The sequence below is a fragment of the Puma concolor genome, chromosome B1, assembly GCF_028749965.1.
Source record: "Puma concolor isolate L17-30 chromosome B1, mPumCon1.1.hap2, whole genome shotgun sequence".
Lineage (NCBI taxonomy): Eukaryota > Metazoa > Chordata > Mammalia > Carnivora > Felidae > Puma > Puma concolor.
In genome coordinates, this window is record NC_141670.1 from 116,740,884 (window position 1) to 116,756,191 (window position 15,308).

Genomic DNA, 15,308 nt, shown 5'->3' on the forward strand with positions numbered 1-15,308 from the left:
GCATTGGGATATAGTATATTCTCAACAGATGCTTACTGAATGAGCAAACACCAAGGAGTTTGTAGTAGTCCAGGTGAGAGGATTTGGGTTCCTGATCCAAAGCGAGGAAAAAGTTGCCAAATGTGTGACATTTTTGAGGTCTAAGTGTCGAGTTGTGCTGAGGGAAGGGTTTTAGCATCGTTCAGCTTTCTAATTTTTTTTTTTTCAACGTTTATTTATTTTTGGGACAGAGAGAGACAGAGCATGAACGGGGGAGGGACAGAGAGAGAGGAAGACACAGAATCGGAAACAGGCTCCAGGCTCTGAGCCATCAGCCCAGAGCCTGACGCGGGGCTCGAACTCCCGGACCGCGAGATCGTGACCTGGCTGAAGTCGGACGCTTAACCGACTGCGCCACCCAGGCGCCCCTCATTCAGCTTTCTAGATTTGGCTACTGGTTGAGGGAAAGTGGAGGGCCTAGCAATGGAGAGTTGAGTTGAGTTTTGAACCCTGCAGTCCATTCTGAAATTTCAGCGGAAGCATCGTCATAGGGCACATGCTGCATTCCAAAAGGAGTGCTAGCCTGTGTGCTAAAACTTCAAAGGTATGAAAAGATCCAGAGAGTGAAAACAGAGAGGACTTTTATGAGAAAACTTTGGGAAAAGGCTGTGATGTGATTATGGCTCCTCTCCTCCTACAAGTGGTGGGGGTGAGGGCTGCTTCTAAACTTAATGTACAGTGGCAGGGGCTTCACTGGGACCACATGGAGAGCTTTCTGTGTGTGCCCTGAAACAGGAGGACACAGAGACTTGGTAAGTGGCATGAGCCTGAGAAAGCTGGGGCAGCTCATAGTAGTCAAGCAGACAGCTATATCTGGGAAGCTGCATTCCCATCTGATGGAGCGTGAAAGGTGTTCCAGGGACCGTGACTCTTGGAACTTCTGTGGAAATATCAGCCTTGGGTGTTTTAGAAAGAATCGTGACTGAGAGAGCAGTCCCTTGGACCAGTGTGTCCCCAGCGGAAAGAGGCTGTGGGGACTGAAGCTGAGGGGAAAGAAGGTCAGCCTTATGAAGGAGAGGCTTTGCCAATTTCTGTGGGAGTCGCAGTTTGTGAAACCTAACAGGAATCTTTGAGGAATCCACAACAGTATGTGTGAGAGAAAGATCCAGGTGTAAGCAACTGCCAGACCCAGAGAGTGAGAAGGTACGTTCTTCTTCTCTTTTTAATGTTTATTTATTTTTGAGAGAGAGAAAGAACACAAGTGGGGAAGAGGCAAAAAGAGAGGGAGACACAGAATCCAAAGCAGGCTTCAGGCTCTGAGCTATCAGTGCAGAGCCTGATGCAGGGCTCAAACTCATGAACTGTGAGATCGTGACCTGAGCTGAAGTCAGACACTTAACTGACTGAGCCACCCAGGTGCCCCAAGGCACCTTCTATACTGACAAGCCCTATTAAGTTTCCAATCCCTCTTATCCCTTCCTTCCCTGTGTGGACATACTGAGCAGAGAAAGACAAGAAAGTAGGGTTAGTTCTTCCAGGGAAAATGGCAACTCACAGAAGGCCCAGGCAGGGCAAAAGGAAGAGTCTTAAAATTCAGTCAAGTTTGGAGTTGTGAATTGATATTGGTCTGAGAATCCTAATTTCTGAATCTTGATCACGTGATCTGAAAAGTCTTGAAGCTTCCACCAGAGGCAGGGTGAAGACTGTCACCATACGCAGAAAAGGTTTACAGGGGCAGGAGGATACCAATATACAAGAGTCATATGATTACACCCCAGGGGTGCTGCTTGTTATATGTACCAACTACATGTATGTTTAAGAGCATTGGCTTACACTTGGTAATGGCAATAAAAACATGAGATTGGCAGCAATGGATTGTTGAATAAGGATGGGTTATCCAGAACGCTGAATAATGTGGGCACCACATTACTCACCAGTGTGAATAGGATGGGCAGAGGGAGAAGAGAGTGACAAGGCATTGCCAGAGGTGGGAGAAGGCAAAAAGGGAGTGGAAATAGGGAACCGGGAAGATCCCAGTTCTATGGAGCCTGAAGCTTATTCAGTTATTAACACAAATTAGGTAAAAAGTGGATATCTATTTACAAAGAGAAAATAAAAATCACAAAATCTAGAAAAAAAAGAATATGACACTTTTGACAGCTGTTTAACATGTCTGTGTAGGTTTTTCCTTATGCCTTTTGACTGCGTTTTTATTTACCTCCTCTCTTCAGAAAGAAAAATAATTCAGTCTTCAGGATGGCTGGTAAAAGTTCAGTTTTAATCATCAATAATGTATTGTTAAGAATTTCACTATTAGTAATTTTTATTACCAGGAATTTCCTTCAACTTTATCATTCATTATGATTAACAGCAAATAAATTTTTAGGATTATTATCAAATTTCAGAAGAGTTCTCTAAAGTGTCTTTCACACGTGAATGCTAAGATATCAGGACATTTAAAGTATCCTTATGTAGTTACTGTGCAATTTTAAAACATGTTTACAAGTTCTTTGACTCATCTCCCATGGAGAGGTAGAGTGGACTGTGTCCCTTCCTTTTGATTCAGGGTGGGCTTGTGTCTGCTTCAATCAAGAGTTCTGTCACTTCTAACATTTAAAAAACTGTGTTTTACACAAGTAAGTTTTAAGATGGCTTGGTACACAGCAATAAATAACATGAAGAAATACTAGAGTTAAACTCCCGGAATTAACATACATTAACCAGTTGGCCATCAATGTTTTCCTCATTATAGTGGCGTGTTATTGAATGTCATGTTATTTTCTTTGAAAATTTTCCTGTCAAATCAGCAAGAAATTAATAAAAATGAGTGCAGATGTGATTGAGCAAGGCCATTTCAGGCTGAGGGAGGAGCATGAACAAATATGGGGCCTGGTAAAGATAAGGGGATGAATTTGGACAGAATGTGGTGAACATACAAGGTGAAAGTGGGTGATAAGTCTACAGCAGTGTGTTGAAGCCTGGAAAAGAGGAGGGAAAAGGTGCCAGATGCTGGAATGTGCCTGCAAATAGATTGTCAGATTCTGAGAAGAGGCTGAGGACAGATGAAGTTAAGGAATCAGGGGCTTGATGATGATGGATCACTAAACAACTGAAAGGTAATATAATATTTTGTTAGGATTGTTAGTGTTAAGAGTCAGACAATCCTTGTTTGAATCCTACCTCTGCTACTTACTAAGTGTCTATGAAATCCTGTTAACAGTTACTTAGTTATATATTAAGTTGACTGTCAACCACAAAATTGTATCCTTCTAACTTTTTTTTATTTTTAATTTTTTAAATTTATTTATTTATTTTGAGAGAGACAGAGATAGCACAAGTGGGGGAGGGGCAGAGAGAGAGGAGGAGAGAGAGAATCCCCAAGCAGGCTCCACACTGCTAGCACAGAGCCCAATGTGGGACTTGAACCCATGAAGCCTTGAGATCATAATTTGAGCCGAAACCAAGAATCAGACACTTACCTGACTGAACCACCCAGGTGCCCCTATCCTAAATTTAAACTAAATGTATTTCCAATTGAATTTCTCCTTATCTAGATCCTCCAAATATTATGGTCACTCAAATGCCACCTAACATGAGGGGAGTGTGCTGGAGGGAGAGTCCAGGTAGATAGAAACAATAGTCTTAGATAACTGAGGTTAAATATCTCACCTTTACAAAAAAAGTATGATTATGGGAATACGTTATGGGGGGCCATTCCCAGCATGTTGATCCTGTATAAACAAATGGCCTTGAAACTTAAATATTGTTAATTTCATGATAGATCTCCCTCTGCTGATGGACATGTGTGTTTTTAGGATTAGATGGTGTTAAAATTATAAAGGGAGTCCAGTAGCATGAGGATTGTAAATCAGTCATTGGTTTTAGCAATTAAGAGTTTATTGCTGAAATGTAAGATTGGTTTTCATGAAGATTTGCTGCTGTGTATGAGGGTGGAAATCATATTGGTAAAGACTCAAAAGTGAAGGGTTTAACTGGATGAAATACAGGAAACATCCTTCTGGACATGGGGTTTAATATACACATATTTTAAAAACTCTTCTGATTCAGTGCCTGGAAATGAAACTCTCTTTAAATGGTCCCACAAATATCAACAAATTAATGAAGCTTCTAGATATAAAACTGTAAATAATTTTTCAGTTGGTTAGAAAGATCTGCATGCTTGTTTAAATTTTGAATAAAGGAGAATGAAGCAGCTGGGCACATCTGGTGGCAGCTAATAGGAAACACAGCCTCATCAGAAGGAAAGTCCTATGTCTCTTTCAGCAGCTGGATGCTGCCAGAACACTCTCTGTAGCAACTGCTAGATCCTCTGATGGAAGGGCCTGCTTTCGTCTGAATAGCAAAAGATGACCCAGGGTCCCAGGGGACCTCCAGAAAGCCTGGACTGCTTTGTACTTTCAGAAAAATGGATTAGGAAGAGGAAGGAAAGATAAAGGGTCTTAGATAGATAATGAAGTGGAGGCAAAGAAAGAACATTTGTTTTAGAATGGAAAAGTCTTGAACTTGTTCTTGACCAAAGGAGAAGGAAAGAGGAGCTAAAGTAGGAGCGGAAGAAACAGGACAGGGAGGAGATAACTAGTGAAGGAAGGGAGGTTGTGGAAGAGGATAGAATAAATTACGGATCAGAAAGTTGAAACTGAGAATGGTTGTCATTTGTATCTCCGCTGATTTTCTATGTACTTGTTTCATCAGCTGTTCCATCCTCTAGATGAACTGGGTCCTTTATAATAATAATAAAATGTTCCTCTTTATCCTGGTAGTATTCCCTGTTGTAGAACCTATTTTGTCTTATATTAACACAATCACTCCAGTTTTCTTATAAGTAGTGTTTGTATTATATATCCTTTCTGTTCTTTTACTTTCACGCTGGCTGTATCTCTATATTTAAAGTGGGTTTCTTGGAGACCACATACAGCAGAGTCTTGATTTTTATCCATTTGACAATCTTTGCTTTTTAATCGGCAGGTTTAGATTATTTATTTTTTTTTAAATTTTTTTTTACGTTTATTTATTTTTGAGACAGAGAGAGACAGAGCATGAACGGGGGACGGGCAGAGAGAGAGGGAGACACAGAATCAGAAGCATGCTCCAGGCTCTGAGCCATCAGCCCAGAGCCCGACGCGGGGCTCGAACTCACGGACCGTGAGATCGTGACCTGAGCCGAAGTCGGACGCCCAACCGACTGAGCCACCCAGGCGCCCCTAGATTATTTACATTTAATGCACTTGTTGATATAATTTGGTTTAAATCACCCATCTTGCTATTCAGTTTTTATTTGTCCCATCTACATATGTTCTTTATTACTTTACCCCTCTTTCTTTTCTGATTTTTGGATTATTCTACTTTTTAAGTATTCCACTTGTTTATTTAGTTTATTTTTATATTAAATATATCTTTGCTTTTAGCGATGCTCTAGGGTTTATAGTACGCATCTTTAATTTATCACAGTTTACCTTCAAAAACACTGAATCAGTTTACATATGATGTAGGGAGCTCATAACTGTATATTGTATTTCCCCTCTCATTCTTTGTGCTATAGTTCTAATCATTTATTTCTACATATGTTATAAGCAACACAATACGTTATTATTTTTTTCATTAAACAGTTAACTTTTAAGGAAATCTAAAAAAAATGTCTTTTTATACTTATCCACGTATTTACCATTTTTGGAATTCTTCATTCATTTGCATAGTTTGCAAGTAGATTTGTATCCATGTTTTCATCTAGTGACATTTGCTTTCTGCCTGAAGAACTTCCATTAAGATTTACCTGCAGCGTGAGTTGCTAGTAATAAATTCTTTCTGTTTGCCGAGTATAGAGTTCCAGGTTGATCTTGCTCCCTCAGCACTTTAAAGATGCCATTCTGTTGTCTGCTCGCTTGCAGAGTTTAGAACAAGAAGACTGTAATATTTTAATTTTTGTTTCTCTGTATGTAATGTGTCTTTTTCCCCCTGTTGCTTTTAAGATGGTCTCTCTATTAGTGGTTTTCAACCATTTGACTGCATGCTCTGGTATAGTTTTCTTTGTGTTTATCCTGCTTAGGAGTCAGTCATTGAGTCCTAGAAATTGTACATTTGTAGTTTTCATTAAATTAGAAAAAAATCTTTATCCATTACTTCTTCAGTTATTTTTTCTGTTCCTCACCTGCTTTTCTGTATAATTGTGCCTCCAATTATACATAGGTTAGAATACTTGATAGTGTCCTTTAGGTAGCTATGTCTCTTTTCATTTATTTTTCAGTCTTTTTTCTCTCTAGATTTCATTTGGATAAATCCGTTGTTGTGTTTAGTTTCAGTCATCTTCAGCTGTGTCTACTTTGCTTTTAATGCTATCCAATGGAGTTTTTATTCTAGATACTTTATTTATTATATCTAGAAGTTCTAATCAGATGTTTTTATATATTCCACATGTCTGCTTATTGCATCCATAATTTCTTTTAAATTTTTGAGCATAGCTGTCTTAACCATCTTGTTTGCTAATTCTGTCATCTCTGTCATGTCTGTTTCTATTTCTATTGATTGATTATTTTTTGTTATGGGTCATATATCTAGAAATTTTTTTTTTTTGCATGTGTAGAAATTTTCTTTCTTTGGATGCCAGACATTGTGAAGTTCTCATTGTTGACTGCTTGATTTTGTTGTGATTGTTATTTATTATTATTATTTTTTTGAATTTTAAAAAAAGGTTTATTTATTTATTTTGGGAGAGACAGAATGGAGGATGAGCAGAGAGAGAGGGAGGGAGAGAGAGAGAATCCCAAGCAGGCTCCACATGGCAGAGTGGAGCAAGTTTATTTATTTATTTTGAGAGAGAGCGAGAGAGAGAGAGAGAATGGGGGGGGGGGGCAGAGAGACAGAGGGAGAGAGAATCCCAAGCAGGCTCCACATGGCAGTACAGAGCAGGACGTGAGGCTTGAACCCACAAACCGTGAGATCACGACCTGAGCCAAAACCACGAGTTGGGTGCTTAACTGACTGAGCCACCCACGCGCTCCTGATGTGGTCTTTAAAGATTGTTGGACTTTGTTTTTGCAGGCAGCTAGGGTACCTGTGCATTAGGCTGATCCTTCCAGGATTTGTTTTTAAGTATAGAATAACCTTTATTCCAGGGCTAGTTAAACCCTTCTACTGAGGTATAACCTTTTGGGGATCTCCACTCAATTCCGTGTGTATGTAATGAGGTCTCTTCACTCTGAATTGTGGAACTATTCATGATGATTATCAGTCCTGTGTGCTCTGAGAATTGTTTAGCTTACAGCTCCCTGGTAATTATTCTCTTCCTTGACTCTAGGGATTATGTTCTAGGCATAAAAATTTGTTATTTATCCCAAGTCTCAGGGAAACATTATACAGGTTTCTAAAACTTTTTGTCCCTCTTCTGTACTCTGTCCAACAAATCATAGGCATTTTAGTTTCTCTGAACTCTGATTTCTGTCTCTTTAATTCAGCAGGACTTCCAGGCTCTATTGTATTCTCCCTCCCTAATTTATGGTCTAAAAATTTTCCCCAGTCAAAATCTGGGGCAATTGTAGTTCCCTTTTCTGAAAGATTACAGTCTTGTTGTCCATGTTTGAAATAAGTTCTTTTACCATTTTGCCTGGCTTTGTAGTTATTTATAATGAGGGTATAACTCTGGACCTTGTTACTCTCCAGTGGCTAGAAGTGAAGAGAGATGCAGTGGTTTTTATCAAATGATTAAAAATGGTAGCAATTTATGGAAGTAAAGTTAAATTTGCAATTAGTTATGAAAATATATGTATAGTTATATACATTGAGTGGCCTGATCTTATAAATGTATATACCCATGTGATTAAAATTATTTTTAAAGCAATGGTGATATTTCATAATATAGTACTCTTTTTAATTTTCTCATGATAGGGTCAGAATCTTTAAAGATAATATTTAGTATAATATTTATGTGCAAACTTGTTTCTTCATAATACTGCTGAATTTCCAGTAAGTAATTAAACAAAAGAGGGACATTAGGGCATTTATTTTTAGAAACTGGATTTTCCAAGGGAAGCATCAAAATTTAATAATAGAAAAATCAAATTTTCTGGCATTTTGTTATTGTTAGTATTCTGTGTGTGTGTGTGTGTGTGTGTGTGTGTGTGTGTGTGCACATGCTTAATCATATGAATTTGCAGCCTTTCAGGATATTTCCTGTAATTAGAGATTATGATGGTCTTAATCTATTTATCATAATATTTAAAAACAGTAGAAAATAAGCTCAATTATAAGTGTATTATCAAATACCCTTCTCCTGATAGTCTCATGCAAAATTTGAATATTAAAGGTAGAGATTACTCATTTTTTTGATGTTATTATAGTCCCCTGCTTTGTCAATCTTACTGATTTCTTCAGACATTTATAAAAACACCTAGAATCATATAGCAGCTAGAGTTCATTGAGATCCTGTATTTTTAACTATACTTTCTTCTTTCGGCAAATTTAGCTTCTAAGTCAGGAGTTGTACACTTTTGTTTTGCAGGCCTAAACTAGCCTGTAGACATGATTTTTCAGCTTGTACATGGTTGGCCCATATAGTGTTTTTTTCTACCCCTGGAGCAATCCTGACTTTCAACAATTTTTCAAAGGTGCTCACTTCAGATGGGGCATAATTTCTCTAGGTTGTAATTCCCCTAAAAACTCCCCATTCTAGCCATAATGTTCCCTTAATTCATTCAACATGTAAATATTATGGGCTCCAACCTGGCCTCTTCAAACCTTTATGTTATATGCTTGATCCCTGTTGTAGGGTGAAAAAGAAAGCTAGAAGTAAGAAGAGGGAGACAATTTCAAGAGTGAAAAAATAGTACTTAGATATGTTTACACATGGTTTTTGTAGTTTTCATTAAGGTTATAGATTTAAGAGCCTTAAGTTTCTTTAGAAGAAGGACCAAGTGGTTGGTATACATCTTAGCTCAGTGCTATTTCCTAAAGTGATTGGAAGTAAATAAGGGGACAGATAAATCTGCACTCCTCTAATAGAAAAAATAGAAAAAAGAAGAAAGATTGGATCCATAAGGAAGTTGGTAACAAGAAACTTTCTATGGAAAAAGAGGCTAGAGGTAGAGAATATGCATTTCTTTTTTTTTTTTTCCCCTTTGTCAACCAGAGCCCAAAACTTGCTGTTCCCTTAATTTAAACTTTGGTCATGTGGGCGCCTGGGTGGCTCAGTTGGTTAAATGTCAGACTCTTGATCTTGGCTCAGGTCATGATCTCACAGTTTGAGAGCCCCCTTTTGGGCTCTGTACTGACAGTGTGGACTCTGCTTGGGATTCTCTGTCTTTCTCTCTCTCTCATTCTCTCAAAATAGGTAAAATGACTTAAAAAATATTTAACCCCCCCCCCCCCCAAAAAACCTTTGTCATGGCCAGACATTTGTTTAGAGAAAAACCTGCCAGTGCCATAGTTAGTGATCCAATACAGATGAAAGTTACTAGGCAGGCTATAGGCTCCCTTTTGATGGATATTAATGGGAAATATATAAGAAGAAAGTATGCAAAAAGAATAAGGCTATTTTATTTTACATTTACCTTGGAAGAAGAAGATATCAGGCAGACTCAAAAAACATTTTGTTCTCAGAATGTTCAATTATTTCTCCATTGATTTGCCTTTCCTTTAAGCAGCATGGATACTCTGCATTGTGAAACATAATGTGTTTGGGGAAGCAGTATTATAGGTTGGCCCATCTGGCGGGAGAACTTGTTCCCTTTTTTAAAAAACCTTGCCTGTGTGTTATGACATCATTCCTTATAAAGGTAGAGATAGATTATTGTGCACATATAACATAATGAATTTATATGAGATATAGTGACTATCCCATGAGTGAGGGAACAAGACATAATTTGGAGTTGGAGCCTAGAGTGATTTATGAAGGTCATTGTCTTACAAGTTCAGATGCTTTCCATATGGCGTCGGAGAAACCCCCTTATGTACTGTATGTATAAAACATATGTAGCAAATTAGTTTCACTTACATTTTTTCCCCTAAATATGTTTTGGTTTAAAAATGACAGTGTCTTTTGTTTATCTGGTCTATAAAATACTACACTTTTTTTCCCTCCAACAGAGGGGTTATTTGTTAATATGAACTGAGAGTTTTTAAATGCGACAGACAGAATCAAGTGTGAGCCCCTTTGACACCGGGCCTTACTGTGGCTTGGGTGCCAGAGCCTTCCATCTCATTGGATTTATGGCTTAACTTCTGTATCACGCTTAACTTGAGTGTGCTCAGCAGTGTGACCTTGTCTAGGAAGAGGGAAAATGGATTGTTCATTTTCCAGCTGTGGTGTATTACATTTCCATCTAATTGCATTTTCAAATAGATGTGAAGATGCAACTACTTCCACTTAAAAGGAAATTGCTCTACTTAACGAAAAATGGAGACTGTATTAGGAGCAATATTCAAAATTGAAAGTATTTTATACCTAAAATAATATGCTTTTGTGTGGATGAGGCAGAAGTCTCATTGATGGATTTTCTTTCCATTGTTGTCTTAGTTGTGAAGACTTAGTGTCTATGCCCTCAGCCTCTAGTCCACTATTTCTAACCCTTTAAAAATTGTTGACTTTATAAAACTTCCCCCCACTACAATCTACAGTGTATATGTTCCATTTGAACACTAAAAAGAATGAGTGGTTTTCCAAATTTAATTCCATATTTTATTTGGAAGGTTTGTAACACATTTTAAAAATTCAGAAACTCACTGGAATGTGACAAAACCAAGGCTGGAAATTGTTAGAATTTAACCCCAAAGCAAGAGACTACCTAAACATTTTTGTTGAGGAGTTTCTTGCATTGTTAAACACAAGCCTGGCTGGATGTATGGAGTTGATTTGTATCTCATTTATGATATGTATCAAAACTGATGTATTCAGCTAGAATTCTAGAATTTTCAGTTGTACAATCTCTAAGCCACATATTACAATAGGGCAAAAATTGTTCTTTGGTTTGAAAACATGGATACCATGCATTTGAAAAATATTCTTAGAAAATACAAGTAAAATGTAAGAAGTATATGACTTTCTTTTTAGTTGGGCCAGAAACTGGGATTTTAACACAGAGCTTTTTAGTTTTTGATGCCCACATTTAAAATGAATATGTATATGTGTATATATACATACTTGCATAGGCACACACATCCAAATTCAGCAATAATATTGGTATATGTTGGCCATCTTGGCAAGGTTACAATCCTTGTAACAAGATTACAATCATACAATTACAAGCTCCAATCCAGTGTTATCAAAGCCTGGTAATGTATTATTATAATGCATTATTTCTATGAAACATTCAGGGTCTGTGCACCAGGACGTGTGAGCTATCTACTTATTTCTCATGAAAAAAAAGAATTATTCCAGAGAAGTTTTAGCAATTATTTTGACAACTCATTTCCTAGGTTATGCTTTTCCTGCAGATAAAGAAGAGGTGCTGGTCTTTGAAGCTACCACTTTAGCTTTTTTCAGAATCACTATGATTTGTTTGCTATAGTGAGATTTTTCCCTTCATGTAAGCAGACAGATTTTGATTTCAGTGCAAATTCTTCATTCTTCATTCTTTTTCTAGCAGACAGCTTGCACAGCTGTGCACTATAGCAAGTCATTTGCAGCTACAGTAGTATGATTTTGGGTGTGAGGAAGTAGTACAGTAGCTGGTCCTCTGGATGTCTTTCTCCTTGTTCTCCATGGTCTAGCTGTGTGTGCCCCATTGCTTAGCAAATTTTTATGGGGTCCTGGATGGCTTTGGAGACTGAAAAAGAAGGCTACAACTCCATGAAGTCTAAACATCTGCTAGAGTCATGAATGGCTTTGGGGATGAGCTCATCAGCAGGTAGGTCAACTAACTGCTCAGCTCAGCTATCATCAGCCAGATTCACTACCGTTGCCCCATTGAGAATTACTAATGTGTCTCAGTGGACATGAGATTGGATAGTCAGCCAAAGAGCTAATTTCCTCCTGTCTTTGGGTGGGGGTGGGGATGAGTATGGGGTAAAATGGGAAATGTGAAAAGCCATTTCAGGAGATCTGCTTGAGTTGCTTGCACCATGATGTGTAACACAAACAAACAAACAAACAAACAAACAATAAAAAGTAGAGACTGGCATGATTTCACTGATTTCCCCAGAGGCAGGACTCACTGGAGTTTGAAGGAGGACGTCACCCAGATTCTATTTCTATCTTTGACCAGTCTTTCCCAAACTATGCTTACAGAGAATGCTGGTGGCCCACTCTGCTTGGATTGTCACTAGAAGTTAACAAAGGGGCTCTTCCCTAATTCACAAACTAATAAAGTAGTAATAAAGGAAAATACATGAAACAAACCGATATCATGGTTAGAATTTTCTCAGTATTACTGTTTTATCCCATAAATTTATCTCAAATTTTTCAAATTTATCTGCATTTATTAAGCACTACTATTTGGCACGCAGAGGGCTAGATTGGAAATCTATAAATGAATCGCACACAACTCCTATCCTTGATGACCTTCCAACCCAATGGAGCAGCAGGCAGATGCACAGATAATTTCATTTTGTTGGAGTGGAGTAACAAACAACCATAAGCAAATGCCCATGAATTGAAACTTTTTGAAATTAGATTTTCATAAATGTTTTTAAGGATGTAGTAATTTACAGACATGTGGCATAAACTATATTTTCATTAATCAATATTTTCCTAGTTTTTGTGATGGCATCAAATGATGGTATGAGGAAAATGTACCATCTTTAAAGCTGGGTGTAAATCTCTGCTTATGAACAGAGTGAATTTCTGAGCTTCGGCTCCTTCATCTGCATAACAGGGATGACAACACTTCCTATGGAGGAAAGAGATAATGTGTGGAAAGTGCCAGCACCCACCTGCTGATGTGGGAAACTTCTTGGCTACATCTCGACTAGGTGGTGGCCCAACACATTTCTGGATACTCTAGTGATGGAGAACAAATTTTCTGGTGACAAAATAGTAACAACTAGAAAGAAATAGGGACTCAAATGATAATAATTCTATAAGAATTATTACAGGATGAAGCATAATGTGAGGCTATGGTATTGCTAGGAAATTTGCCATCTTTCAACTAAAAAGTTCTCCAAATCATTACCTGTGGTAATAGGTGTATCACTATTCTAGCCTTATAATTACTTCTGTGTGTATTTTCTCATGATGTTATAGAATGACTTATGAAGCATAATTGGAGTCACCCAGTGCTGCCTCCTTCAATCTGGAGTTGAGGAATGGAGGCTCCTTCTTTTTGTTGTTTAGCAGATGACCTGGGAGAACTCAGCTGTGTTGAGCTCAGAAATCTCTCTGTTCCCCTAGGTCCCTTAAATGTGCTCACTGTGTGTTCACGCAAACACACTGTGCGGTGTGCACACAGTACCTTATGCATCAGGCTTCTAGGTGGTGGTGGTCTATTATTTCTATGGTTGCTTACTCTTATTATATCCCCTTTCACAGGAACTTGTTTCCTTCATGTTTCAAAGCAGTGCTGTTCCTGGATGGATATTATCCAAAGTGGCCTTTATTGCTCTCTTAGATTGAAAACATTAATGGTCTTTGGGACTATGAAAATAAAACTGTGTTCGTTTTTTCAGTAGACTCATTTTTTTCCCCCTAACAGCTGGCTTTGTTTTTTCTAAGTTCTAAACTTTTAAAAGCATGTCCTTTTTCACTTGTTGTGTGTTAATATTCTTCAGAAATGTTCATTAAACAGATCAATTTTTCCACCCCTTTCAACACTTGAAAACAAAACAAGTTGAATCATGTCAAAAGCAAGTAGTCCACTGGGATAATACAAGCATAATGTTCTTTCTGGATATAATTTAAAATTTTGAGGGGCATATCATTTTGAGAATTCTGTAGAGGCTGCTTAAATACAACTAGGGAAGCAAAGTTTGTGATGTAGAAACCCCAAAACAGTTTTGTAGCTTTGAGTCCCTCAGCTTTGAAAAATACATTATAAAAGTAACTCAGTGACCCCATAGATTGGAATTTTTACACTAGGTTGTCAGATTATGAATCAAATAATCTGTTGTACAACACAAAATACTGTTTTAAGATTTATTGCTTTAAAAATACATAATAAATTGAAACTCATATATAAGCTTCCTCACAGCAAATATAAACATTAAATAGTTAATTAAAATATTTGGTACATGGAATGTTTGTACATTTCAGCATTTCAAAGCATTTCGTTGCTAAGATGTAGACACTAATTAAACATTCCTTGAGGGCAAACACTGGTCTAGGAATTGCCTCACAAACCATCCACGAAAACTCTAGGAAGGAGGTCACTATAATCTAGAATAAAGTCTCTTCTGTTTCATTTGCTGGTATTTGTGTGTATGTTTGCTGGTATTAACTTTGTGAACTTTTATACATAACATTCCATTATTTGTAAACTTAGTGGACTTACTCATTTGCTATAGGACTATTATTGTGATAATTTCAGGCTCTTTACTCACATGGTTCTATTCTGTTTGAGGAAAATGTAAAAGAAAATGGAGAACATACAAGAACAAGAGAGAGTTACTATCAACAGCCTTTCTCAATAGTTATTTTCCCATATTTCCTAAGAACTGTAAGACCCATAAAAGACTGCCCGATGAGGTAAGTGACTGCTTTGAAATTTAATTTGCAGAGCTAAATCTCAAATTTAGGCCCCTAACATGACATAAAATTCTCTTTTCTGTGTTTGTTGAAGACATAGGACCTCATAAAGTCAGGTGGGTGATCGTTCTGAAGGGCATATTTATCCTTTTTTTTTAAATTATTTTTTTTTAATGTTTATTTCTGAGAGAGAGTGCGAGTGGGGTAGGTGCAGAGAGAGAGATGGAGACACAGAATCCAAAGCAGGCTCCAGGCTCTGAGCTGTCAGCACAGAGCCTGACGCGGGGCTCAGACCCACAAATCATGAGGTCATGACCTGAGCCGAAGTGGGACACTTAACTGACTGAGCCACCCAGGCAGCCCTGAAGGGCATATCTATTCTTGAATCACCAAGCACCACAACCCAGCCTAGGGTCCAATGCAGACGAATGGGAGGCTACTTTTCAATATGTTTTCTCTGATGAATTTTTTTTAATGTTTATTTTTGAGAGACAGAACAAGCAAGGGAGGGATGGAGAGAGAGGGAAAGAGAGGATTGTAAGCAGGCTCCATGTTGTCAGCGCAGAGTCTGATGTGGGGCTCAAACCCACGAGCTGTGAGATCATGACCTGAACTGAAATCAAGAGTCAGACGCTTAGCCTATTGAGCCACCCAGCTGCCCCTCTGATGAGTTTTTAAACAATTTCCTATGTTCTGTAATTTT

At 38.0% G+C, this 15,308-nt stretch overlaps 1 long non-coding RNA gene across 1 annotated transcript in view; it reads left to right on the forward strand.

Moving 5' to 3' along the window:
- Positions 1 to 414: 414 nt before the first annotated feature.
- LOC147581831 (uncharacterized) overlaps positions 415 to 15,308 on the forward strand; it is a 50,029-nt gene continuing 35,135 nt past the window's right edge. The window contains exon 1 of the long non-coding RNA XR_015250306.1: positions 415 to 3,095. This is a non-coding gene — a long non-coding RNA (uncharacterized LOC147581831). The remainder of the gene's footprint in view (positions 3,096 to 15,308) is intronic.